The sequence below is a fragment of the Ovis aries genome, chromosome 11, assembly GCF_016772045.2.
Source record: "Ovis aries strain OAR_USU_Benz2616 breed Rambouillet chromosome 11, ARS-UI_Ramb_v3.0, whole genome shotgun sequence".
In the NCBI taxonomy this organism is placed as follows: Eukaryota; Metazoa; Chordata; class Mammalia; order Artiodactyla; family Bovidae; genus Ovis; species Ovis aries.
Window position 1 is genome coordinate 29,896,765 of NC_056064.1, and position 26,771 is coordinate 29,923,535.

Below are 26,771 nucleotides of genomic sequence, written 5' to 3' on the forward strand. Positions count from 1 at the left end.
GCCTTGGCAACGCCACCCCCTCTCACACCGGGTAGGTGTCTTTTTCCTAGGGGGAGTGGGGTCCTGAGAGGGACGCAGAAACCTGATTGGTGATAGACCACTTGGCTGTGGGTTTCAGCCTCGTAGGGATTTGCCCAGAGGCCTCGTTGTTCTGCAGATGTGGTCCTGCCCCTAGGGTAGGGCCTCAGGAGATGGCAGTGCCCAGGGCTGGTTGAAAGCTGGGTGTGGTGGTGGGGGGCAGGTGATGTCAAGGGAACCAGAAGGAGATGAGACAAAGGGGAGGGTCTGGTGGAAAACCCCATGGCGTCTGATGTCTTCTGTGCAAGACCTACTTTTCCTCTTGCAGATCAGAGCCTGATGCCTGCAGTCGGAGGAAGGCCCAGCAGCACCGCCCCTCCACCACCACCAACCTCCACCTTGGGGTTTTGTGAGGTGGGGGTGGATGGTGTGCGGGGAGCCTGTCCCTGGGGTGCTCGGGGGGAGAGGGCAGAGGAGGCAAGGGGCATGCACATGCTGGGGAGATGAGGATGGATTTTCAGAGGTGTTTTGAGCTGATTGGAGAGGAAGTGAGTAGGGCATGCTAGATGGCAGAGGATGGAGGTATCAGAGGAGGAGAGTAAGGCCCTCAGTGAAGACACAGCCCAGCTCAGTCCTGCTCTTCAGGGCTGTGCTTCAGTCATGATGCAGAGGAAAGAGACCGGTGAGGTGTGGAGCAGAGGAGAGAACACGGTGACTCTGGGAACCTTCCAGGGGCACTCCAGGCTGAGTGCAGGGGAACTTGGACCTGGGACCTGCCGCCCCTGCTCCTGGCCGTGAGAAAGAGGGCCTGTCCATCCTGCTCGGCTGCTGGGGGACCAACTCCTTGAAGACCAAATGGCACCAGGAACAGTGGCCAGACAGGAATGTCCTCAGACCACGTGTTTCCACAGGTAGCACAGAGGTGTCTCTTTGGCTGGTACGCTGGGGGCTTTTGAGGGGTTTCCCCATGCCTCATATCTTGTCCCTGGTTAAGCATAACACTTGCCAGGGGTGTACCCTTGGGCTAGTTCTTGAATCTTTTGTGTCTCATTTCCTCCTATGGAAAACGGAGCTCCAAAGAGCTCTGTTTGCATTATGTATGCAAGCGTTTATCAAGCACTTAGCATGTGGCCAGCATTCAGTAACACTAGCTGTTTTAAGAATCTCTGTACAGCCCTATTAACCATGAATTCATATTCATATAAGTACCACATACTAACTGGTGGAGCCTCTGGGGCTCCTGGAGTTCCAGGTAAGGAAACCAAGATTTCTGTGACTGCAAATAGATTTCTAAGATTAATAGGCAATGCACAGGAAGAGAAAGAATAAAGCTAAGTCAACCCCAAACAAAAAGAAGTTGTGCTGGGGAGCCCCTGACCTAGGAGCAGGTGGCAAGGTCTAGGTCGCCTCACAGACATAGGCACAGTAAGCTGGGATCAGCTGGAGGAACCCCCTTAGGATGACACAGTCAGCTGCTTAACAGACCCCAAAATGCATCCCCAAATGGAAGTTTCCTTCTCTCTTCTGTAACAGTCCAAGTGTAGGGGCGGCAAAGGCTCTGCCATTCGCTAAGCCTAGACCATCTTCTCTGTGGTCGAAGCCGGGTCGCAGCCCACTGTGCTCTGGTCCTCGGGGGATGAATGGATGACTGGAGGAGGCAGGGGACTGTTTTTCAGTATTTGGACTAGAAGTGGCACATGGTTATCTTGTCACCTTCCTTAGTGAGTTCACGGCTACATGTCCACATCCAGTGGCATGGGACGCTGGGGGGTGCAGTGTATCTTCCCACCTGTGGGTGGGTCTGCAGGTCTCCTCTCGTGGAAGCTGAGAAGGATGGATTGTAAGGGACAGCTAGTCTGTGATGGAGGCCTGTGTTCTCTATCACACAGGCCATTTGCAAAGCATCTGTGTCCTCATGAAATTTACCTGGCCTTGAGAAGGCGAACAAATATGCAGATTCTCAATATAATCCCTCATAATGGTAAGGCTCTGAAGAAAAATAGTGTTGGGGAGGGGTACAGAATGGTCAAAATTGTTCCTCAGAGAAGGTTGCGGGACTCTTAGAAACCTAGTCCTTCTCCTCCTTCAGCAGATGAGCATGTTTAAGGTAAAATAACTCTTAAAAATTTTATTATCAGAGAGCATATAAAAGGAGTGTCCTTGGAAAAAGGCAGGTTTTTTCCCTGGTGCCTTCAGATAATGCAGCAGAGTTCGATGTCTGAGCTGCCATGTTAACAGCCACCTTGGGGTGCAAGAGGAACACACTCAGATTCTTAAGTTTTTTTATCATGAAAGGTGGGGTTAAAGCAAGTCTCAGAAAGCCTGGTCCAGTCTCGAGTTTACAGAGGAGAAACCTGAAGTCCAGAAGGAAGACTTGTCTGCCCTGAATTTTAGCCAAGGTTGTGGCTTTTCCCAGTTCCTGTACAAGAGGATGGCAGAGGGCACAGGTGCTGGAGGAAAGGGCACAGCTAGAGGGACAGGTTTGCTGGAATTCCATCGGTGTGACCTCTCCCCGCAAACACACAGATGCCTGCTACCCGTGACACCTGCTCTCAGCTCACATGCACACCCATTGTAACAAAATGCCATTTCCTGGACATGGCTGCAGCAGGCTTTTCTCCTTTCAACACCCAAGGGCACCGTGGGCTCTCTCCCACTCATACCTAAGGCCAACCATCACAGGCTGCCCAAGTCTCATTTCCAGGGTGTTTCACTGAATAATGCACTGAATACCCCAGATACCTCGCGTGCCCGTGTTTGCTAAGCCCCCTCATTTCACAAGCTGATCCGAAAAGCAATCAGGTTTGTCCAGCATGATTTGTTCTTTAATAAAGAAACTCTGCGATCTCACAGCTGATCTTTGCCCAGGGCTCAGGCTGCAGCCAGCCCTGGAGTTGTGTTCAGTAAGTATCCACCAGGGATCCTCTCCCTGCCTGGTGGCTACATCGGAGGCAAAGGCTGTAAAGAGAATGTTCATTATGTAAAGAGGAGACAACCTTTCAGAGTAGGAGCTCATGGCACTGTGACAGATGAGTTCAGTAAAGATGCAGGATACCCATTTCATACTTTCACCGGATATTAAACTCCCAGAGATGGGTCATGCCGGTGGTGAAGCCAAGTCATCCACAGGAGCATCCTTAAAGCAAGCATTTGATTGCAGGCTATACATTACTGGCTTTCATCCTTTAGAGAGAAGAAGATGCTAGCTGGATCCAATTGCAAGTTGCTTTCTGCAATAACTTGAATTGATTCATTGGGCTGTGTCTCACCCTGACCCTGTATCTTTTCTGCGTGGATCCCATTTATAACTGGTCTGTCTGTCGTGTTTCTTCTTCAGAGGAGGGACAACAGCTGTGTGCCCACGTAGAGTCGTTCCCTAATGTCCCCCATCTTCGGTCCTTCTACGTTTCCTGGATGTCATAGCTCCTCATGTTAGATTTTTACCCCCTCATGAGTGATCACTGGCTTCTGTTAAGTGGTTGTGCCCTCAAGCAATGTCAATAATTTACAGAGCAGTTTGTCAATAACGTTTGTTTTTCATTAAATCCGGGAGTATGAGTGCTCACAACACACGCATCTGCTCTGTCTTGGATTTGCACGATGACTTCCTGAATTTGCTTTACAAACAGTGCTTCTTTCTCTTCTACGATTCTTCCCCTGCAGAGGGGTTCCTGTGGTTTGTCTTGGCTTTGGAGTTCCTGTACCCATTTCCAGATCTGGTACAGAAAGGTCAGGAAAGGGCATTTGCTCTTTGGCTCACTCAGACATGTCGTTTTCGTCTGCGTTGCCAAAGCGGGGCTCAGGCATCAGCGGTCCAGGGTGTATGAAGGGGATTGTAAGGGAGAGGAGGCAGGTCCACCATCTTTCAGGTTTCTGACCAGAAGTGGTGGCATGTGGTCACTTGTCACCTTCCTTAGGTGAAATCATGGCTGTATAGCCACATCTATTGGCAACGGAGGCCGAAGGATGGAGTGCATCGTCCCACTGTGTGTCAGGCTGTAGGTCTCCTGTGAAGCATGGGGAGGGTGGGTTGTGATGGACAGCTAGTGGTCTCCATCATGGAGGCTATCTGCAAAAAGCTTGTGCCCTCATGAAGTTTACCTTGACTCGAAGAGGCCTGGGAATGGATTTCAGCTGGGTTCAGGGAACATTAAGGAATTCTGAATGGTGGGAGCATGGGGAGAGGGGAAGAGCATGAGGTCAGAGAGAACATCAGATCCCTGTATGAAGGGCCAGGGAAAGGGCTCAGGAATTTATTCTGAGTTGGGAAGCTCGTGGCAAATCCATAGCAAGGAAGAGACATGGTCTTTTTTATGCTTTAAAAGGATCCCTTCTGGCTGCTACATGGAGAGGCAACTAAGAAGTATTTTCTTGGGAATCTTTGCACTTATGTGTATGGGATTTGGTTCCTGATTTTCTTGTGCATACCTGATAGAGTCAGGTTTTGAAGTCTTGGTTGTCCGAGTAAAAGCATCTTAATGCATTGTATTGCCAGTCTGTTGTACAGTACTAGTCAAATGCTAACTTCCTTTTTTCTATTGTGAGAATAATTTGAATAGCATAGGTATGACACCTTTGTTCAAGTTTCAAAGCCTCATTTAAGGGGGAACCAAGTTGGAAAAAGTTCATTAGTCAATAAGCCTGTTTGAGTTGTGTTTTGTTTTCTTTTTTAAATTAAAATTTAAACAATTAAATAGCCCATCCAACTTATTGACTCAGTTTTCAAGTGTATCACTCTTATGAATTTTAATCTTCACATTTTATATTATAGCTTTACATTTATATATTCACATTTTCATTTTATATCCTCTTATTGGTTTGCATATATATTTTTTGTTGATAAAATGTACGAGTTTTATTGATTATTTTTCATAGAATTAGGTATCTGACATTATTTGTACTTTTTATGATTTCTAAATTCATTAATTGCTGCTTTTATCTATGAATCCTTTTATCTTGCTTTCCAAGTTTTATTTTCTAACATTAAGTTGAGAGCTTAGTTAATTTGTTAACTTTTTGTTTAATGATGAAATTATACAAAGTGGTCATGTTCCTTTTTATTATTGCTTTTGCCATGATCCCTAATTTTTGCTATGTATTATTTTCATTGTCATGATTTTTAAATAGTCTGTAATTATAATTTGATTATCTCTCTAACCTAAAAGTTACTTAAGATTATTTTTCTGAAAATAATTGCTGCTGTTTTGAAAGTGCATACAATTTACAAATGGATAAATTAAAAAACAAAACCCATCCCAATCTCCTTTTCTACTTCTATATCAGTCCTAGGGATAACTTCTTTTAACAGTTTGGCATGCATCTAAATAGATTTTGTCCAATATATGGAAAACAATATACTATAAGCATATAGAGTTCATTAAAATTAAATAGTATACATGTCCTCTGAATTTATTTATTCAGTGATAAACTACAGCAATATATGTATCTCGTTTTTCTTAAATGACTATTTTATAATATGGGATAAATTTATTTAATCATTCCCTTACTGATGGGCATGTAAGTGTTTGGATTGTCTGTTTTTAAATTCATTTTTTCTTTGCATACTTGCACAATAATTTCTGTGGAAATTCTAGGTCAAAATTATGCCCATTTTCTATTTTTATATATAAAGGCACTGGTGTGCTCATAAACTGGCTGTCAGAAAAACCAAATATGGCAAAAAAACCCCAATCTGATTTATAACATTTGCTGATTTCTATGGTGTAAACACTGCCACCATGGCCAATTTCAAACAAGCAGCTATTCTCCAAAAAGTCCTGAATATTTAACTATGGTCTCTTGTGAGCTGGTATAAGCCAGTTCAAACCGGTTCCAGCATTCTACTGGGATAAGGCAAATTGCCTCCAAAATTATTGAGTTAACTTACAGTCATGCAATATGTAATTCTTCTCTCTATAACTTTAATAACCCTGAATATTAAGAATCTTCCTTTTTTTTTCCAGTCTGATAGATTAAAATATTGCATTTCACTCTTGCTGCTTTGCATTTCTTTTCATGTGTTAAATACTTTTATTTTTTCTGTGAATTGCCTATTCATATTATTTGCCTTGTTCTTAATTCAAAAACATTTTAATCGAACACCTTTTCTATACTATGCATTCCTCCAGCTGCTGGGAATACAGCAGTGACTAAGGCAGACTCTGTTCTCTGCACTAGCGAAGTTTATGTTCTAGGGAACAGAGCAGATAAAATTATTGCAAGTTGAAAACAAACTATGAAATTAATAACCTGAGAGCCAAGCTAGAAAATGAAAGAACTGTCTCCTTAGACTGAACATCTTGGGGAGGCCCTCGCATGCGTGTGAAGTCTTTTCAGTTGTGTCTGACTGTGCGACCCCATGGACTATAGCCCACCAGGCTCCTCTGTCCATAGGATTCTCCAGGCAGAAATACTGAAGTGGGTTGTCATTTCCTTCTCCAGGGGATCTTCTCAACCCAGGGATCGAACCCACGTCTCTATGTCTCCTGCACTGCCAGGCGGGTTCTTTACCACTAGCATCACCTGGGAAGCCCAAGGCCCTCTGGAGTGATAGCGTTTATACCGAGACATAAGTGTGTGAATGGAGAAGGAAATGGCAACCCACTCCAGTGTTCTTGCCTGGAGAACCCCAGGGACAGAGGAGCCTGGTGGGCTGCCGTTTATGGGGTCACACAGAGTCAGACACGACTGAAGCGACTTAGCTGCAGCAGCAGCAAGTATGTGAAGGAGCCAGGCAGGCAAATGGTGAGTTAAGGATGAAAGTTACAGGTGGTGTTGATGAGCCCACAGTACCAGCATGTGCAAAATTCCTGAGGATTCAGGGAGAGTGGGGAAGAAGATCTGAGAAACCAGAACCTAGTGATGGAGGAGGGGAGGTGAAGGAGATGTCATGAGAGGAAGAGGGAAGGACCAGGCCACGCAGGACCCTGCGGACCACAGAGATGGACAGGATTTTATTCTAAGTGAGTGGTCATCTATTAAAGTCTTTTGAATGTTGATGCAATCCCATTGCAAATAAAAATGTAAAACTCTCTTTTACAGCTGTACAATGAAAAAATTATAGGGAGGCAAAGGAGAAATCTGGGAGCCAGTTAAGAGTTACTGACCCTAGTAAAAAGGGCTTCCCTGGTAGCTCAGATGGTGAAGAATCTGCCTGCAAAGTGGGAGACCTGGGTTCAATCCCTGGGTTGGGAAGATCCCCTGGAGGAGGGCATGGCAACCCACTCCAGTATTCTTGCCTGGAGAATCCCCATGGACAGAAGAGCCCGGCAGGCTGTGGTCCACGGGGTTGCAAGGAGTCGGACATAACTGAGTGACTAAGCACACAAAGTGAAAAGTAGCCGTGTTCCAGATCAGAATGATCAAGCTGAACAACTATAGGAGGTGCTGTTCAGACTGCATTCTATATCCTGCTGTAACTGACATCCCTGTGGATCAAGGGATCAGTTGCTTTCCCCTTGTTGATTGTTAGCTGTCTTTTAAATAATAGATACACTTTGGTTACTATATATGGTGCAGATATTTTTTCACAGTTGGTAATAACCTATTTCATGATTCAAAGTATCGAAGTTTTAAATTTTTATGAAGTTGGATTTGTAGATCTTTTCCTTTATTACTTCAGAGCTTGCTTGTAGCATTTAGGAATATCTTCCCTTTCGCAGTTTTGTAAAATATGTTTTCATATATCTTTTAGTATTTAGATTGGAAAAAAAAAAGCATGGATTTTAAAATAGTAATTTCTTTGGTATATAAATACAGTATGAAACTTTTATTGTTCATATTTTTTTCTGTGTGCCTTTATATCATCCCATGCTGCTTTTTAAATTGAAGTTGTGTAGTACATTTTGATGTCTGGAGGTACAAATATCCTCTCCTATTCTTGTACAGAATGTTACTGGCTGTTTATATGCATTCATTTATCTATATGACTTTTAGAATCAGGTTCTATTTTTAAAGAATGAGACTTGAAGCCTGAGTGGAATTTATGTTTTAATCTGGGGAGAAGTAACATTTTAATTGACTTAAGTTTTCCTATCCAGTAATATGGTATATCTTTTTAGTTATCCAGACTCCTTTTATTTCCTTCAGCAAAGTTTTCATAGTTTTTATCACAGAGTTCTGATAGTTTTCTTGTGTTTATATTACAATGCATTGTTTTATTTTTATCATGAAATAGATGCAATTCATTTTCACTTGGTTTGCCAGTGTATAGGAAAGCTATTTATTTTTGTGTCCTTTTCCTCTGTCTGGTCACTTTACTGAATTTTCTCACTAGCTTTAATAGTGGTTCAGTTAATGGCCTTAAATTTTATAAGTAAATGATTATATCATCTACAAATAATGACAGTCATATATCTTCCAATTCAGTATTTGTTTCTCTTACGTTTTTCCCCCCTTACTACTACTACTACTACTAAGTCGCGTCAGTCGTGTCCGACTCTATGCGACCCCATAGATGGCAGCCCACCAGGCTCCCCCGTCCCTGGGATTCTCCAGGCAAGAACACTGGCGTGGGTTGCCATTTTCTTTTCCAATTCATGAAAGTGAAAAGTGAAAGTGAAGTCGCTCAGTTGTGTCCGACTCTTAGTGACCCCATGGACTGCAGCCCACCAGGCTCCTGCATCCGTGGGATTTTCCAGCCAAGAGTACTGGAGTGGGGTGCCATTGCCTTCTCCTTTCCCCCCTTAGCACATTGATTATAACCTCTTTAAAAAGATGAACAATTACATTGGTAATAGGCACTCTTTATAGAAATATCCTTGGGGATTCATCATTAAGTTAAACTTTTGCTTTTCAGGTTCACAAAAAGTGACTTTTTAAAAACAAATTTTTTAAAAATGACATTTTCCTGCGCTTAGGGTGACAATCATGTGCTTTTTCTTTCCTGTAATGTTGGAAATTTTATAATATTTAAATTTTAAATTGTTGAACTTTTCCTGTATGCCTGGAATAAATTCACCTTGGCCATGATGCTTTATTATATTATTACACTGAAATTTAGTTTGCTAACATTTTATTTAGATTTTTTGCATTAAAATTTATAAATAAGTTTGGTTTAGAGCTTTCATTTTTCCTAATATCTGTATTTGGTTTTGGTATGAGAAACCAAGCAGAATCTGATACTTCTCTTGTATTTATTACAAGGCATTTATCATTCAGACACAAACAATTCCTACAAAAAATTGTAATCTCTTTTTCTCTGCTCTGGTGTGGTTTAAATAGCAAGGAAATAATGTCTTATTTAAAAGTTTGACCAAACTCGGTCATAAAGTAATGTGGGCATGGTGACTTTTGAGGCAACTGTCTCTTTGGCTATCTGTTCATTATCTTCTACAGTGATCTAGAGCCAAGTTTGTCTACTTTATTTACTTTTTCAAAACTTATTGGTATAAGTATGTTTAAAAATCAATTGGAAAGTTTTCATAGTAGCTTTTGTTACTTTTCCTTTGGCATTCTTGATGTACTATGGATTTTTGTGGGTTTACTTTCTCCAAATAAGGCTGAATTTTGGAACATTTTGCTTATTGGGCTTTGCAATAAATGAGGTTTGGGTTTATCAGGTCTGCTTCTTTGCATTCAAGTAGTTTCTCCTTGGACCTTCCCTGGTGGCTCAGATGTTAAAGAATCTGCCTGTAGTGAAGGAAATATAGGTTTGATCCCTTAGTCAGGAAAATCCTCTGGAGAAGGAAGTGGCTACACCCTCCAGTATTCTTTCCTGGAAAAGTCCGTGGACAGAGGAGCCTGGTGGGTTACAGTCCATGGGGTCTAAAAGAGCCGGACGCAGCCGAGCGACCAACACTTTCACCTTGGCTTTCTCCTTGTGTATGTGTTAATAACGTCCTTCCCTTTCCTTTAGGCTTATTCAGTTTTGTTCACGCTTGTTTTCCTACATATGCATTTAAATGTGTCACTTTTCCTCTGAGTAAGACTTTGACCACAGTTCAATTCAGTCACTCGGTTGTGTCCGAGTTTTTGTGACCCCATGGACTGCAGCACGCCAGGCTTTCCTGTCCAGCACCAACTCCCGGAGCTTACTCAAACTCATGTCCATCACATCAGTGATGCCATCCAACCATTTCATCCTCTGTCGTCCCCTTCTCCCGCCTTCAATCTTCCCCAGCATCAAGGTCTTTTCCAATGAGTCGGTTCTTTGCAGCAAGTGGCCAAAGTATTGAAGTTTCAGCTTTGACATCAGTCCTTCCCATGAATATTCAGGACTCATTTCCTTTAGGATTAACTGGTTGGATCTCCTTGCAGTCCAAGCGACTCTCAAGAGTCTTCTCCAACACCACAGTTGAAAAGCATCAATTCTTCAGCACTTAGCCTTCTTTATGGTCCAACTCTCACATCCATACATGACTACTATTAAAACCATAACTTTAACTAGATGGACCTTTGCTGGCAAAGTAATGTCTCTGCTTTTTAATATGCTGTCTTGGTTGGTCACAGCTTTTCTTCCAAAGAGCAAGCATCTTTTAATTTCATGTCTGCAGTCACCATCTGCAGTGATTTTGGAGCCCAAGAAAATAAAATCTCTCACTGTTTCCACTGTTTCCCCATCTATTTGCCATGAAGTGATGGGACTGGATGCCATGATCTTAGTTTTCTGAATGTTGAGTTTTAAGCCAACTTGTTCACTCTCCTCTTTCACTTTCATCAAGAGGCTCTTTAGTTCTTCTTTGCTTTCTGCCATAAGGGTGGTGTCATTTGTGTATCTGAGGTTATTGATATTTCCTCAGCAATCTTGATTGCAGCTTGTGCTTCATCCAGCCCGGCATTTTCACATGATGTATTCTGCATAGAAGTTAAATAAGCAGGGTGATAACAACATACAGCTTTGACGTACTCCTTTCCCGATTTGGAACCAGCCTTTTGTTTCATGTCAGTTCTAACTGTTGCTTCTTGACCTGCATACAGACTTCTCAGGAGAGAGATAAGGTGGTCTGGTATTCCCATCTCTTTCAGAATTTTCCACAGTTTGTTGTGATCCACACAGCCAAAGACTTTGGCTTAGTCAATAAAGCAGAAATAGATGTTTTTCTGGAACTCTCTTGCTTTTTCGATGATCCAGCAGATGTTGGCAATTTGATCTCTGGTTCCTCTGCCTTTTCTAAATCCAGCTTGAACATCTGGAATTTCACAGTTCACGTACTGTTGAAGCCTGGCTTGAAGAATATTGAGCATTACTTTATTAGCATGTGAGATGAATGCAATTGTGTGGTAGTTTGAGCTTTCTTTGGCATTGCCTTTCTTTGGGATTGGAATGAAAACTGACCTTTTCTAGTCCTGTGGCCACTGCTGAGTTTTCCAAATTTGCTGGCATATTGAGTGCAGCACTTTCACAGCATCATCTTTTCGGATTTGAAATAGCTCAACTGGAATTCCATCACCTCCACTAAACTTTGTTTGTAGTGATGCTTCCTAAGGCCCACTTGACTTCACATTCTAGGATATCTGGCTGTAGGTGAGTGATCACACCATCATGATTATCCGGGTCGTGAAGATCTTTTTTGTATAGTTCTTCTGTGTATTCTTGCCACCTCTTCTTAATATGTTCTGTTTCTGTTAGGTCCATACCATTTCTGTCCTTTATTGAGCCCATCTTTGCATGAAATGTTCTCTTTGTATCTCTAATTATCTTAAAGAGACCTTAGTCTTTCCCATTCTATTGTTTTCCTCTATTTCTTTGCATTGATTACTGAGGACGGCTTTCTTATCTCTCCTTTCTATCCTTTGGAACTCTGCATTCAAATGGGTATATCTTTCCTTTTCTTCTTTGCCTTTAGCTTCTCTTCTTTTCTCAGCTATTTGTAAGGCCTCCTCAGACAACCATTTTGCCTTTTTGTATTGACCACATCTAACATTTTTTTAAATATCATGGTTTTAAAAGTTATTTTCTAAAGAATGTATACTTGTAGTCTGAATTCCACTTTTTTACAGCAAAAATTATTTAGAAGAATTTTCACATTTGCATTTAAAAATAATCCAGATAGTTATGGTTTTGGCCATTGCTCACTTGTTAATGCATAATTCTGATTTGAAGATAAGCCTCTTTTATGATTTTTACTTGAGGTTTATCCAGGTTTTATTTGTAGCTTTGTGATTGAATTTTTGAAATACTTTAAGAGTATTTGGGAAAAAATGTATTTTATGTTTGTTTGGCTAGTCATCCATATTTAAGTTTTGTTATATATAATGTATATATCCAGTATGCTTTTTTCTGCTTATATTTTAAAAAGCCCTACTGAATTAGTTATATCTTTCACTGTGATTTTGTCAAACTCTTTTACTTCTTTCAATTTTGCTTTAAATATTTCTCTAGTGTATTTTCTTTTTATTTTATTTTATTTTTGTTTTTTTGTTTTTTATTTTTTAAATTTTAATATCTTTAATTCTTACATGCGTTCCCAAACATGAACCCCCCTCCCACCTCCCTCCCCATAGCATCTCTCTGGGTCATCCCCATGCACCCGCCCCAAGCATGCTGCAACCTGCGTCAGACATAGACTGGCGATTCAATTCTTACATGATAGTATACATGTTAGAATGTCATTCTCCTTTTATTAAAAAAAATCATGCTTACTCATTTCTTTGGAAAAATGTGAAAGTATTAATTGCTCAGTTGTGTCCAGCTCTTTGCAATCCCATGGACTATAGCCCACCAGGCTTCTCTATCCATGGAATTCTCCAGGCAAATACCGGAGTGGATAGCTCTTCTCTTCTCCAGGGGATCTTCTCAACTCAGGTATCGAACCCAGGTCTCCAGCATTGCAGGCAGATTCTTTATCATCCGAACCATTTACCAAAACACGGTATTACATTTTGTTCTTTTTGCTGCTTTTTTATTTTTTGTATTATCTGTTATCTGAAATAATATTTCTAGTCCTGATTCCTTATTAAAATAAGTGTATTATTTACTTTTGTTAAGTTCTTTGTTTTCTGCCTTTCTATATCTTTTTATTTATAGATGATTTATGTGCTTATGTGTGTGTGTATATGTATATATAGATAGACAGATAGATACAGTTTGTTTTCACATCTTAGGAATTTTTGAAAAAAATTGAATGAATTTAATGACCACAGTAGGGCTTCCTAGGTGGTGCTAGTGGTAAGAACCCGCCTGCCAATGCAGGAGACATAAGAGGTGCGGCTTGGATCCCTGGGTCAGGCATATCCCCTGGAGGACAGCAAGGCAACCCACTCCAGTATTCTTGCCTGGAGAATCCCATGGACAGAGGAGCCTGGTGGGTCACAGTCCATGGGATTGCACAGAGTCGGACACAACTGAAGCAACTTCGTACAGGCACATGTGCAATGACCACAATATAAATCATTATTTAGATTTTCCTTTATTTTTATTGATTCTTTGCTAACATATCTTCCTTTCTTGTTTTGCTTTTGTATTGGTAGAGTCTCCCTTCCTTGTAAAAAAACACAGATTGAGTATTTGAGTGGCAAATCTATGAACTTATGTGTTTCTGAAAAATGTATTTTACCACTCTAGGTTTTAATTCATTTCAGTTAAAAATTTGTTTATACTTTTGGCAACAGAAAATTTCAAACATATACAAGTGGATAGAGAATAACATGATGACCCTTTGTATATCTCTCCCAGTGTTCTTGTTTAATCTCACCTGCCCTCACTCCTACTTATACTTCACCCTGGACTATTTTGAAGTTAGTCCCAGAAATCATATCGTTTCATCCACAAATAATAAACATTTTAGTATGTATTTCTGAAAAGTAAAATACAACACTCTTGGAAACAACCATAATGACAATTATCTTACTAAAAAATATAACACTGCTTCCTTATTGAATTCAAATTAGATTCAGATTATTTGAGTTTCAATACCCTAAAGTCATTGCTCCGTTGTTTTCTCAGACCTCATTTTGCAGGTGAGAAGTATACTACTAAGCACTCTTTGTAAACTAATTTGACTTTTGCTTTCTGGAAACTGACGCTATTTGATTTTTATTTTTAGAATTCACATACTTCATGGTTCTCTTTGTTTTCTGAGCTCTGACCACATTGGCCTTCTTTTAGTTTCTTAACACACCATGTCACAGGGTCTTTACACAAGTGGTTCCCTCTTCCTAGAATGTTGTCCTCCACATACCCCATCCTGCCACTGTCTTCTTCATCATGTAGCCCAGAACTAGATAATGTGGCCCAGAACTAGATAATATGCAAGTGAGGCTGGGAATGTGAATGCTCAGCTTTCCCAGCTTCTTTAAGACAGTTAGGGAAATGAGAAAGGGAATGAGAAAGAGCTGTGGGTTGGTAACCATGAATATTGGTAGGGATTTGATAATTTACAAGGTAGATCTTTCTCCATCCTCTAGCTTTCAACCTGGCTATGATTTTGCCTTTAAAGGGCAACCAGTACAAACAGCATAAGATGAGCCTTGTCTTGAAGCTAGTCTGACGGTCTCTGACTTTCATTGCGGTATTTACTCATATTTGGTGTAATTATAGTGAAGTTTAAATCTTCTGTCTGACTGATTGTTTTCTATCTGGCTCCTCTGGCTTCGGTTTTGTTGTTGCTGTTGTTCTTCCTTTCCTGTCCCTTTTTAGGTTAATCAAGGTTTTGTTTTGCTCTTTTCAGAGATTCTATTTTCTTCTCTGGTCTTTACAGATAAACATCTTCAATTAATTTTTCTGTGTGTGTGGTTGCTCTAGTGATTACAGTTTTACTAGATTTGAAAACCCAACTGTTACTAACTGATTTGCAATAAGTCATTCTCTTCTTGGAGATACTGCTGCTAAGGCACTTCAGTTGTGTCCGACTGTGCGACCCCATAGATGGCAGCCCACCAGGCTCCACCGTCCCTGGGATTTTCCAGGCAAGAACATTGGAGTGGGTTGCCATTTCCTTTTCCAATGCATGGAAGTGAAAAGTGAAAGTGAAGTCACTCAGTTGTGTCCGACCCTCAGTGACCCCATGGACCGCAGCCTACCAGGCTCCTCTGTCCATGGGATTTTCCAGGCAAGAGTACTGGAGTGGGGTGCCATTGCCTTCTCCATCTTGGAGATACTAGTCCTGTCAATATGATCACTTGGGGAGAATTTACTGTATTTATAAATGGGCTGATTCCAATGTAAAATGACAGGTTTCTATTGGAATGTTTTCATCAAGTATCCTATCTAAAGATTTTCAGTCTTTTAGTACAAATATGGAATTACATTCATTTTTTAAAAGGCAAATTGGGCAGGGGGTGGTATCAGTAGGATGCTTATTTTAGAGATTAAAGTTGAGGTTTATCTTTAGATTTTCAGGAACATTTGAAGGTTTGAGGGAGAGAGAGTTAGACCAGAAAAGAGGAATGACTCACTGACGGTATTGTTTTTGAAAAAATATTTTCAGGTCAGGTTAACCAGTTTTCTCCACTCTGTGCCCACAGGAGCAAATGTTTCACAAGTCCTTTATCAAGAAAGTTCACAAAGGAACTTGGAATTCCATTCTGTCCTTAATCTCTCACTGAGAACAGGGTGAGTTCTTTAAAATACACATAGTTCTAATTTTATCTAAACTTCATTAGCTTGTCTTAAAATAATTTCCAAGCCAAAGAATAATAGAAAACTGGCACTCATCACATCCAACCAGCTTTATTTCAGTAATAAGGGACCTGAGACTTTAGAGAGGATCTTCAAGGTCATTGTGCTCCTTAGTGGCCGAGCTGGGACTTGAACTTGTAGGCTTTGCTCTCTCCCATCCTGGGTGTCATGTGCTGCAGGCACCAAACATCTCTCTTCTTCTATCTTTCCTTTCTTTTTACTCCTGAGGCTTCAGCGTGGATTCAGTTCCCTGATGCACAGTCCTGGCTTTACCTGGGCCTCACCTGTTTTGTTTTGTTTTTTTAAATTTTTAATTGGAGGGTAATTGCTTTACAATATCATGTTGCCTTCTGCCATACAACAATGTGAATCAGCCATAAGTATCCATATGGCCCTTCCCTCTTGTGCCTCCCCACCAGCCTCTCCCTCATCCCACCCCTCTAGGTTGTCACAGAGCATCCGGTTGAGGTCTCTGTTATACAGCAGCTTCCCACTAGCTATCTGTTTACACATAGTCGTGTATATATGGCGGTGCTTTTCTCTCAATTCATCCCACCCTCTCCTTCCCCGCTGTGCCCACAAGTCAGTTCTCTATGTCTGTTCCTGCCCTGCGAATAGGTTCATCAGGACCATTGTTTTCTAGATTTCTTATATATGCGTTAATATATGATATTTGTTTTTCTCTTTCTGACTTCTTTCACTCTATATAACAGACTCTAGGTTCATCCACCTTACTAGAACTGACTCAAATGCGTTCCTTTTTATGGCTGAGTAATATTCCATTATATATATATGTATGACAACTTCTTCATCCATTCATCCGTTGATGGGCATCCAGGTTGCCTCCATGTGCTAGTTATTGTAAATGGTGCTGCTACGAACATTGGAGTGCATGTATCTTTCTCATGTATTGTTTTCTCGGGGTATATATGCCCAGTAGTGGGATCACTGGGTCGTCTGATACTTTTATTTCTAGTTTTTTGAGGAATCTCCGTACTGTTCTCCATAATGGTTGTATCAATTTGCATACCCACCAGCAATGCAAAAGGGTTGCCTTTTCTCTATACCTTCTCCAGCATGTATTGTTTGTAGATTTTTTTGATGGTGGTCATTCTGACAGGTTTCACTTACATTTTTTGAACAGCTTTATTGAGCTATAATTTACATACTCTACAAGCATCCATTTTTCATTTACCTTTTATCACCTCCTGAAGTCTGGATCTCAGAGTGACTCAGATGGTAAAGAGTCTGCTTGCAATGTGAGAGATTCAGCTTCAATCCCTGGGTCAGGAAGATCCCTGGAGAAGGGAACGGCTGCCCACTCTAGTGTTCTTGCCTGGAGAATTCCATGGACAGAGGAGCCTGGCAGGCTATAGTCCATGGGGTCACAAAGAGTCAGGCGCGACTAAGGTACTGACGCTTTTCAAATAGAGAAGGAAGGCTGTTTCCAGTTAGACAACTGAGGATGTGCCCTTGCACCTCAAGGTATATACCCAGAAGTAGATGCTCTTGTATTTCCTGGAAATGACAACCTCACAGACCCATATTTCTAAGTTTCTGGACCCAGATCTGTTGGAATTCTTTCCCCACCCATCTGTAGCTCTTCTCAGCTTTGGTGCTGACTCGTGGAAGTGTGTCAGACTGGCACATGCAGCCTGTCGGGTCTGATGCCTGTACACAAAGGCAGCTTTCCGACCTGCTTCCAGAACTCCTTTTCTGTCTCTGCCACCCTTCCTTTCCCCCGCGCCTGGAAGGAGTGTCATCTGCGTTGTCTTTGACATAAAAAGCAGAAGGAACTCGCGTGAATTTGTCCAGTAAACAGAGCTTGAGCACCGCCTGTGCTGGTTGCAAGGGGATGCAGTGAGTGGCCACAGCCCAAGGCTCTGCCCTCACAGAGCTCCCAGGGAATTAGGTGTCCAGCTCTCGGGTGAGTAGAGCCCTTTTTACTTGAAATTAATAAATGCCTTTGGGTGACCAGTTGGAGAGTAGAGGTCAGAGGCTCCTTAGTTTACAGATGAGGAAGTTGAAACTCAGCAAGGTAATGGGAGTGACCCAAAGTGCCACAGCCAACTGGTAGCATGGCCAGAATAGGAACCTCAGTTTGCTGTCTCCCTGATGCGAGGTGTTGTAGCCCCCAGTCTCCTCCATTTACCACCAGCTTTGCTCCACAAAGCCAAGCAGACTGATCAACCCAGGCACAAGCCCCAGAGTCCTAGCTACTGTCTCTCCAGCTCCTCACCCAACAGGGTCCGAATGGCCCTAAAAATATTTCTGAGAAATGTGCCATCCCTTCTCAGATGGCAGCTTTGACGTGTCAGGATATACTTGACCCAGACTGGGATCACCTCAGCATTGAGATGAAGATGTAGGGGCAAATCGAGCCAGGTGGGAATGTGTAGTCAGGGGCTCTGGACTCTGTTTCAGCTGCTCAGACTGAAGGGGCTTGGCCAGGTTAAACTGCACGAGCTGCGGAAGCAGGACAATGCCAATACTTTTCTAGGACTGCCTCAGATAAACTGGGACAGCTGCAATATTTCCTGAGCAAACTAGGTTACCCTCCCGCTGCTGTGGCCACCCGAGGGCATTGGGCAGCTGGGTGACCCAGAAATGGCCATCTCCTTGTCCGGCTCCATCTGGAATTCCAGCCCCTAATTCCAGGGCGCTGACAAGACGGGCTCTTTAGGTGGAAGCGAGCGTTACAACAGCAAAGGGAATCAAGCCCATTCTTGTTAGAGGAAACTTGTCCCAAACAGGAAGGGAAAGAGGCTTTCTGACTGTCTTAGAGCAAGACAGAATTAGGAAGTGAAATGACAATGTAGCTTCCCCATCTACTTTTATGTTTTGTAGTCTGGAGAGGCAAAAAAATAATTATAGGAAAGTGTGCCATGTTAGGAGGGAAAGGAAAAGCTTGATGTCAAGAGACATTGATTTGAATCACTATACTTGGACACATCACTTCCTCTGAGAGCCTAATTTTTTCAGTGGCACAATGAAAGGGTCACTTAAGCAGTCTCTAGGGGTCTTTCCTCCTCTGAGGGTCCACAGCTCTGCATTATCTCTAGTTAACAGAATGGGTTTCTACTGGCACTACCTGATGACCTTGGGCAGATCATTTCCCTGCCCTGAGGATCTCTTTCCCCATCAGAGAAATGAGCGGGTAGGACCAAGTGACCCCCTGTTGCTCCAGCTTAGAGAGACTCCAGGACTCCAAGGAGAGGAGAGGGGATCTCTGTCCACCTTGCTGGTGAAATCTGTCAGCCGTGGCAGCTTTAAATCCAGTAAGAATCTACTGATGCTACAGTAAAGCAATATCAGTGTGTGACCAAAAACAATCAAAAGCTGGAACTCTTCAATTCAGACTTATTCCAGAAGCATCGCACACACACATGCACACACACTGTTTTAATACATGTAAAAGCATCTTTTAAAATAAACTTAAAAGAAATTTTTTTTGGCCATGTTGCAGGGCATTTGGAATTTTAGTTCCCTGACCAAAGATCTAACTTGGAGCCCCTGCAGTAGAAGCACAAAGTCCTAATAACTGGACCACCAGGCAAGTCCTAAAAGCATCTTCTTTAATAAATCGAAGACGCTTTCACTTTTCTTGGTGAGACTTATAGTTTATTTTAAAATAACTTTGTCGATTGCTAGTTCTCCAACCTTGACACTGTCTTTTAAGCGCTCTAAGCCTCAATTTCTTCTCTCTCTGGTGGAGCTGTGTCAAGGGATTAGTGTGGGCAGCCGGTGGAGTATGAGTACGGCTGATCGGTTGGGAAACTGGGTCCCGGGCGGCCTGTGGGGAGCATAGAGTCTTCACAGCGTGACCCTAGGGTGGGGCCCTCACCTCCTCGGGTTCGGCTCTCACCATCAGTGAAGAGTGACAGTAATAGGTAATAATAATAAAGACCCCAGAGGACTGCTGTGAGGTGATTCAGAGCAGTTCTGAAACTAGATATGTTAAGGGTTCGAATCCCTGTTCTGACATTTTCTGGTCCCATAACCACAGGCGGTTTCATGAGCTTTTCTGTGCCTCGGTTTCTCCATCTGAAAATGGGAGTGATTGTGGCACCCATCTTATAGGGTTTTCTTGAGGATTAAGTTAATACATGCCAAGTGCTAGAACAGTACCTGGTACCTAGGTAACATTAAGTAAGTTGTGTGTGTGTGTGTGTGTGTTATAAAGTAAAAAACAATCGACAAGAGTAATTTAACAAAAATTAAATGAGAATTGTGTCATAAAACAGTGTTTCTTGGTGGATCAGACGGTAAAGAGACTGCCTGCAGTGCAGGAGACCCAGTTTGATCCCTGGGTCAGGACAATCCCCTAGAGAAGGGAATGGCTACCCACTCCAGTATTTTTGCCTTGAGAATTCCCTGGACAGAGGAGCCCGGCAGGCTACTGTCCATGGACTAGCAAAGGGTCAGACATGACTGAGTGACTAACACTTTCACTTTCTGTCTTATGGAGTTTATATTCCAGAGGACAAAGACAGATACTACTTAAATACATACATACCTTGCTTTATTGTGCTTTGCAGATTCTGCATTTTATTTTTAAACGAACTGAAGGTTTTGGCAACCCTGCTTCAAGTTGATCCATCGATGCCACTTAGTGTCTCTGTGTCACGTTTTGGTAATTCTCGCAATTTTCCAGACATTTTCCTTATTAGTGTAGGAGTCGGAGTGATCTGTGATTTGATGCTGCTATTGCAAAAAGATCGACTCACTGAAGGCTTTGATGATGTTTAGCATTTTTAGCAATAAAGTATTTTTAAATTAAGGTACATACTTTTTTTTTTTTTAGATATAATACTATTGCATACCTCATCCTGCTGCTAAGTCGCTTCAGTCATGTCCGACTCTGGGCGACCCCATAGATGGCAGCCCACCAGGCTCCACTGTCCCTGGGATTCTCCAGGCAAGAACACTGGAGTGGGTTGCCATTTCCTTCTCCAGTGCATGAAAGTGAAAAGTGAAAGTGAAGTCGCTCAGTCGTGTCTGACTCTTCATGACCCCATGGACTGCAGCCTACCAGGCTTCTTCAATGGGAGTTTCCAGGCAAGAGTACTGGAGTGGGTTGCCATTGCCTTCTCATTGCACACCTTATAGACTGCAGAATAGTGTAAATGTAACTTTTATATGGTCTTCCCTGGTGGCTCAGATGGTAAAGAATCCACCTGCAATGCAGAAGACCTGGGTTTGATCCCTGGGTTGGGAAGATCCCCTGGAGGAGGGCATAGAAACCCACTCCAATATTCCTGCCTGGAGAATTCCATGGACAGAAAAGCCTGGTGGGCTACAGTCTATGGTGTTGCAAAGAGTCAGACAAGACTGAGTGACTAAGCACACAATTTTTATACGTACTGGGAAACCGAAAGATTCTTGTGACTCACTATATTGAAATATTTGCTTTATTGAGGTGATCCGGAGCAGAGTCCACAGTATCTCCGGGGTCTGCATGCAGTAAGTCAGGGGGTGATAACATCTGATGGGGCTGAATAATGTGGAGCAGGGGAAGGGGTGATGGAGATGGGTTCTCATTCGATCAGCATCCTGAAGGAGGTGACATTTTCAATAAAGAGCTGAAGGGAGTGCACCTGAGTCCATGTGGTCCCCAGGGTTCCTGGAGGGGAGAACAGTGAATGTGAAGTCCTGATGCTGAAATGTGATATTGCTGCTCATAATAATGGTGAGGATAATAGTCACAACAGTATATAAAACAGTGCTCTCGTCTTGGATTCAACGGAGGGCTGAGACATCTCTCAGTACTTTGGCCTCTCATAGTCCTCTAGGTTATTCTTGTCCACATGTGCTTTAAAAATCAGTTGGTTATCTTCAAAGAAGGAATTAAGAAAAAATTGCAGGACTTGCAGCTTTCAAAGCTGTCTGGCTACTAGCCCCTGGTGCAGCCGCTTCCAAAGTTCCATCAGGAGACCTGTGAAGACACAAGGAAGTATAACCAAGCATGGACGGCTGAAGGCAGAGACGGAGTCAACCTGCCATTAGACTCTGGGAAGAATGTCCACTAATTACAAAGTTGTTGAAAGGGGATTAAAAATGTAAATTGGCATCAAATGATCAGAAGGAATGTATGTAGGATTAGCATTCACTGTTATTTCAGTGGCTGCCCATTATTGAGAAATCATAGTTATCAGACAAGCTGGGCACCCATCTTCTTTGCAAGTGACAAGCTTTTGCCTTTCCCTTCTGGATTCTTCTGTGTGGATTCCAGGAAACAAGAAAGGAGGCAAAGAGATGGGTGATGGTGTGACTGAAAATGGGGTCTGGCTGCTTCCCACTCAAAAGCCAGCAAAGAGGCCAGGTTGGTGGGAAAGAAAACTTGCTTTATTTTGGATTCCAGCAACTAGGGCAGGGGGAGGATATGGGGGTGGGGATGTGTGCCTGTCCAGAGGTCAACTCCCAGCCGCATACATAAAACAAGTGGGCAAGAGCTTTTATAGGCCGAGGGAGGGGGCTACATGCAGAAACAGCACAGTTAGCTCTGACAGTCATCTTGAAATTGGTCATCAGTGGACAGACCAGCATCATCTTGATCGTTTTAAGTATGGTTAATCTTCAGTTCCAGGGTCAGTTTGTCCCCATTTCCTTGAGGCCAGTTCTTGGAATTGTAGCAGCTTATGTCATAGCTAAGGTCTGATCATCATGTAGTTAACTTCTCCCACCTAGTAGGGTTTCCAATATCTGTAAGACAGCTCACAGGATATGGCTCAGAATATTGTCTATAGCCCTGGAGGAGGAACTAAAGGCCCTTGACTTTGCTTAATGACTAAACTATTATTGTTTAGTCTTGTTGTTCTGTCTTCTTTCGTGTCTGTATTTTCTCACTTCTCTGATTAAACTTATTCTTTGGTTAAAGTTTTTCCACAGACAAAAGGAGGGCTGAGCACATGGAAGAGGTGCTGAGTGGATGGACCTTGGGGTCCTGCTCCATTCATTTCAGTGAAACAGCACATCTTGGAAGCTGTGATGTCCACACGAGGAAAAAGTTTTAATTAGGGGTGGAATTAGGAAGAGCCTTGGGAACCAATATGCTGGTTGTTACCACTCTTTTTTTTGTAGTTTTCATTAAGGAAGTCTTCAAAATCTTGTCAGTGGGTGCAGGAGAAAAATCCCATCGCAGCCCAGCAGAATCAGCCATCCTGGTCTGGATTCTCAGTGGTTGTAGGGGTAGAAAAAAACACCCTAAAATAGGACTGTATTGGCTCATCGTGTGTAATGTGTCAGACACACTTGGATTAAGGTGCTGGAATGATGTTTTCATTTCTCAGTTTTCTCCTCTCTCTTCCCTCCAACTTTCTTGACTTCATTCTCAGGCAAGCAATTGCCATATCAGGGGAATGTGACCCCAGAAACTCCCAAGTTGCATCATCCTTACAGTTTCATGTCTCAGAGGAAAGCAAGACTTTTCCTTATATCTTCAGCACATTTTAAGCAGATTCTGCTTAAAATCCTGGTTGACTTGTCTTGGGTTTGGCCTGTATCTAAACCAATTTAGGAGGACGGGGGCTCTCCGATTGGTCAGACCAATTGTGTGGTTGCTGTTCAGGGGCCTGGGGGAGGAGGAACCACCCTTCTGAGCCTCCAGGATGATGGGGAAATGCCCTGGAAAGAGGCTATGTGGTTCCTAAAGCAGATGAAAAGCTATCGGCAGTTCCACCTGTGCTAGAGATGATACGGGAGCAAGTAAAACTGACATCCAGAAAAATCTATGGCAATGAGAATGGCAGATGGAGAATTTTTCCAGATATTCTGAGGGCAGTGCTAGAGAAGAGTGAGAGAGAATGAGAGAGATTATAGATAGAGAAAACAGAAAAGTAGCTGCAATTTTGAACTGCTCATAAAGAAATTTCATGACAGTTTTAGAGGCATAAGAATCAAAGACAACAAATGGATCACTTTCCCTAAGCTTCCTTGGAAAAAGTGAGTGTGAGTCATTCAGTTGTGTCCAATGCTTTGGGAACCCCTTGGGCTGTAAACCACCAGGCTCCTCTGTCCGTGGAATTCTCCAGGCAAGAAAACTGGAGCAGGTAACCATTCCGCTCTCCAGGGGATCTTCCAGACCCAGGAATCAAACCCATGTCTCCTGCATTGCAGGCAGATTCTTTACCGCCTGAGCCACCAGAGAGCTTCCTTGGAGCCCTTCTTCAAAGACTAGTCCTCATTTCAGGCAAACACAGAGGGAAAGACCCTTGCCCAGAGTACCTTTCTAGGTGACTGGACTATACGGACAAGGTTTAAAAATTTAGGAAGCATCGTTGTTTAAGATAATGTTGAAATGATTGTATATTCAAAGTAATAAAACTCAGGCTGACCTTTGCCTTCTGTCTGATATCAAAGGCTAGAAGACAAAGGAGAAGCGTCTCTTTGTTCTGAGTTTGTGAGCCAGGAACTTCATACTCAGACAAAACATTTTGCATGTCTGGAGACAATATGAAGTCATTCTTGGATGTGCACGGTCTTGGGAAATAATAGACCTGAAGTTCTAGCCAACCAAGAGATCCTGAAATTGGGCACACGGGCAGGCAGTCTTCATGATGAGGATAGCAAGTGTCCTTCTAGAGGTCCAGAGCGGTAGCCCCTGTGCAAACCCCTCACCTGAGCCAAAAGAGCCACTCACAGGGGCGTGAGACATTGGGCTGTCACCTTGTCCCCATGGCATCTGGATGAAGCTTCAAAGGCAGGAATTTCTTAATTTGTTATTATACTTCTTTTTTTTTTTTAAGATTTTTTTTTAACGTGGACCATTTTTAAAGTCTTAGTGAATTTTTTTTTTTACAATATTCCTTCTGTTTTATATTTTGTTTTTTTGCCCACAAGGCATCTGGGATCTTAGCTCCCCGACCAGGGACCAAACACCAAACCCCAAACCCCTGCATTGGGAGGTGAAGTTTTGACCACTGGTCCACCAGAGAAGTCCCTATTATGACCCTTCTTGATTTGGTCTGCTTTGTCCTGGAATATCATAAATTCCTTTAGAAAAATTTTCTCCTCAGAAAAGCACAGGCCAAAACAGGCCACATAAACTAAGCCCAGCATTTACTGCGCTCTTACTCTCAGTTGGGCCCTTTGCAAAACACTTAATGTAAGTTATTTCCGGTTAATTTTGCCACTGAATTCAGAAGCCCAATTAAATATGATTTACAATTGCACTTGAGAAAGAAATGCAAAGATTGCTTCTTTTGTCCTGGAGAGGTAGGTCTGTGGGTGATTTTTTCCCTCCCTTTAATTTTCTATATATATTCCTGTTTCTAATGACTGTATTAAGTAAAAATAAACAATATACACTTGAAATAGAAAAGACGGCATGCATTAAATCCAATGCGTGGACTGAAGAACACAGCCATACATAAAGTCACACTTAGATACAATGGACTTGCCTGCCTTCTCCTTCATGTACAAGCTTTTAGAAAATCTCTTCCTGTATCTCTGTTTTCCTTACATAGCTTATATACATACATTTCACTCACTCTCCCTCTCTTATACACACACACACACACACACACACACACACACACACACACACAGACTTTATTTCTGTCTTTCTCTCCATTCAGCTGTTTCTCACACACACAAACCTCTAGTCTCATGGTTCATCTCTCTGCCTCCTCCCTCTGACCCTCCGAGCTCCGCACACAAACATAAGCCTTCAGTAGCTGCTTCTCACACTCTGTGTCTCTTTCATTCACGGACACGCATGCTGCCAGCCGACCTCAGTCACTTCCTGTCTTCCTGTGTTCACATGCATCTCACTCACCTCCTTCCCTCCCCCGTGCACACACACACGCTCTCCTTGATTAGTTGTATACATTCACTACCGCAGGAGTTATGGATTCAATTATCCAGATATCGCAGTCCGCCCCCGCCTTCTCTTTCAAGTGAGCATTCTCATTAAAAGGTTACCCGTCTCATTGGCACCAATAGACGCAAGTGCCAGAGTTGGGGAAAAATGAAAAGACAGTAACGTGTTTACCTTCCACCAGCTAGATGAGTTATCTGTAGGCTTTCTGGTTTTCCACCGGCTCTCTACCACTTTGGGTACCAGAGACTGGGAACAACTTGCTTTTTGTCTGTCCCTCTGGGTAAAATGACGAATTCTTTATCTGGGCACTTAGGAATAAACATGCACTGTGACCACAGCTTGGCGTGGATCCGTGGACCCCAGAAAGTTTTATAAGGGCTCTTTTGTTCCTTGTCATTTGGAAACTAGACCCAGCTCCAACTCCCGCCTCCCATGATGCTGGGTGGACGAGGGCTAGGTTTGATGGAAGGGGATGAGCCCAGGCCTGCCTCCCTTGCTCCTGTTTGTCTTGCATTTGCTTTCTGTTGCCTTTGCTGTTTTCCCCCTTTCCTGTAGATCAGCCGCTGTGAAATTCCTCTGGGAGCCCCCTCCTCCAGATTTAGAGCGCTGTCAACCAAAGCCAGTTAAGGGTGCCATGCAGGGCTTTGTGACAGTATAGGATTGGTGGTTAAGGCATTTTTGTTGCTTTAGAAAAGTCATGGCTCTGAAGCCTGCAGGAGTGTTTTGGTGCTGTTGCTTCCCAGCAGTGGTGGACGCCGGTGTGGTCAGCATGGCGCCCAGAAGCCGTCTGTGTAATGAGATGGTGAGAGCGGGAACCTTCAGGGGAACTTCAGAAGGAGCTGAGTGTGCAGCAACTGCCTGTGGGTAGCTTGCTTCCTATGTGATGGGACCCCATCAGTCACCTCTCCCTCCTGGTATTGCTTCCAGACTTGGACTTGCATTATAGGGAATATTTGTGCCCCATGCCATGATGCTCAGGATTGGAGGATGGAGGGGTTCCCCTGGTCCACACAGAGAGGGGACCCATGAGATCCAAAGGGTTGAAGAGAGTGGCCTGATAAAGAGATATGTATTTGGTTTGTCCTCAGTTCCTGAGACGGAGCTGCTAAAACTTGTCGGTTCCTAAGGGCAAGGCATGATAGGAACAGCTGCTGACTGTGCTGGATCTTCACTGCTGTGCAAGTTTCCTCTAGTTGCGGTGAGCAGGGGCTGCTCTCTGGTTGTGGTACGTGGGCTTCTCATCCCGCTGGTTTCTCTTGTTGTGGAGCCCCTCGGGTGTGTGGGTTCAGTAGCTGAGGTTCCTGGGCTCTAGAGCGCAGGCTCAGTAGTTGTGGCACATGGGCTTAGTTGTCCCACGCATTGGCAAGCAGATTC

At 42.9% G+C, this 26,771-nt stretch overlaps 1 protein-coding gene and 1 long non-coding RNA gene across 3 annotated transcripts in view; one reads left to right on the forward strand and one right to left on the reverse strand.

The window, feature by feature from the left end:
• The window catches only part of SHISA6 (shisa family member 6), a 264,704-nt gene that overhangs the window by 58,836 nt on the left and 179,097 nt on the right, over nt 1-26,771 (forward strand). The window lies entirely within an intron of this gene.
• LOC114116871 (uncharacterized) lies at nt 20,975-25,687 on the reverse strand. Its single transcript, XR_003590693.3, has 2 exons — nt 25,569-25,687; nt 20,975-21,512 (listed from the first exon to the last, which is right to left on the reverse strand). It is a non-coding gene; the product is annotated as an uncharacterized LOC114116871 (long non-coding RNA).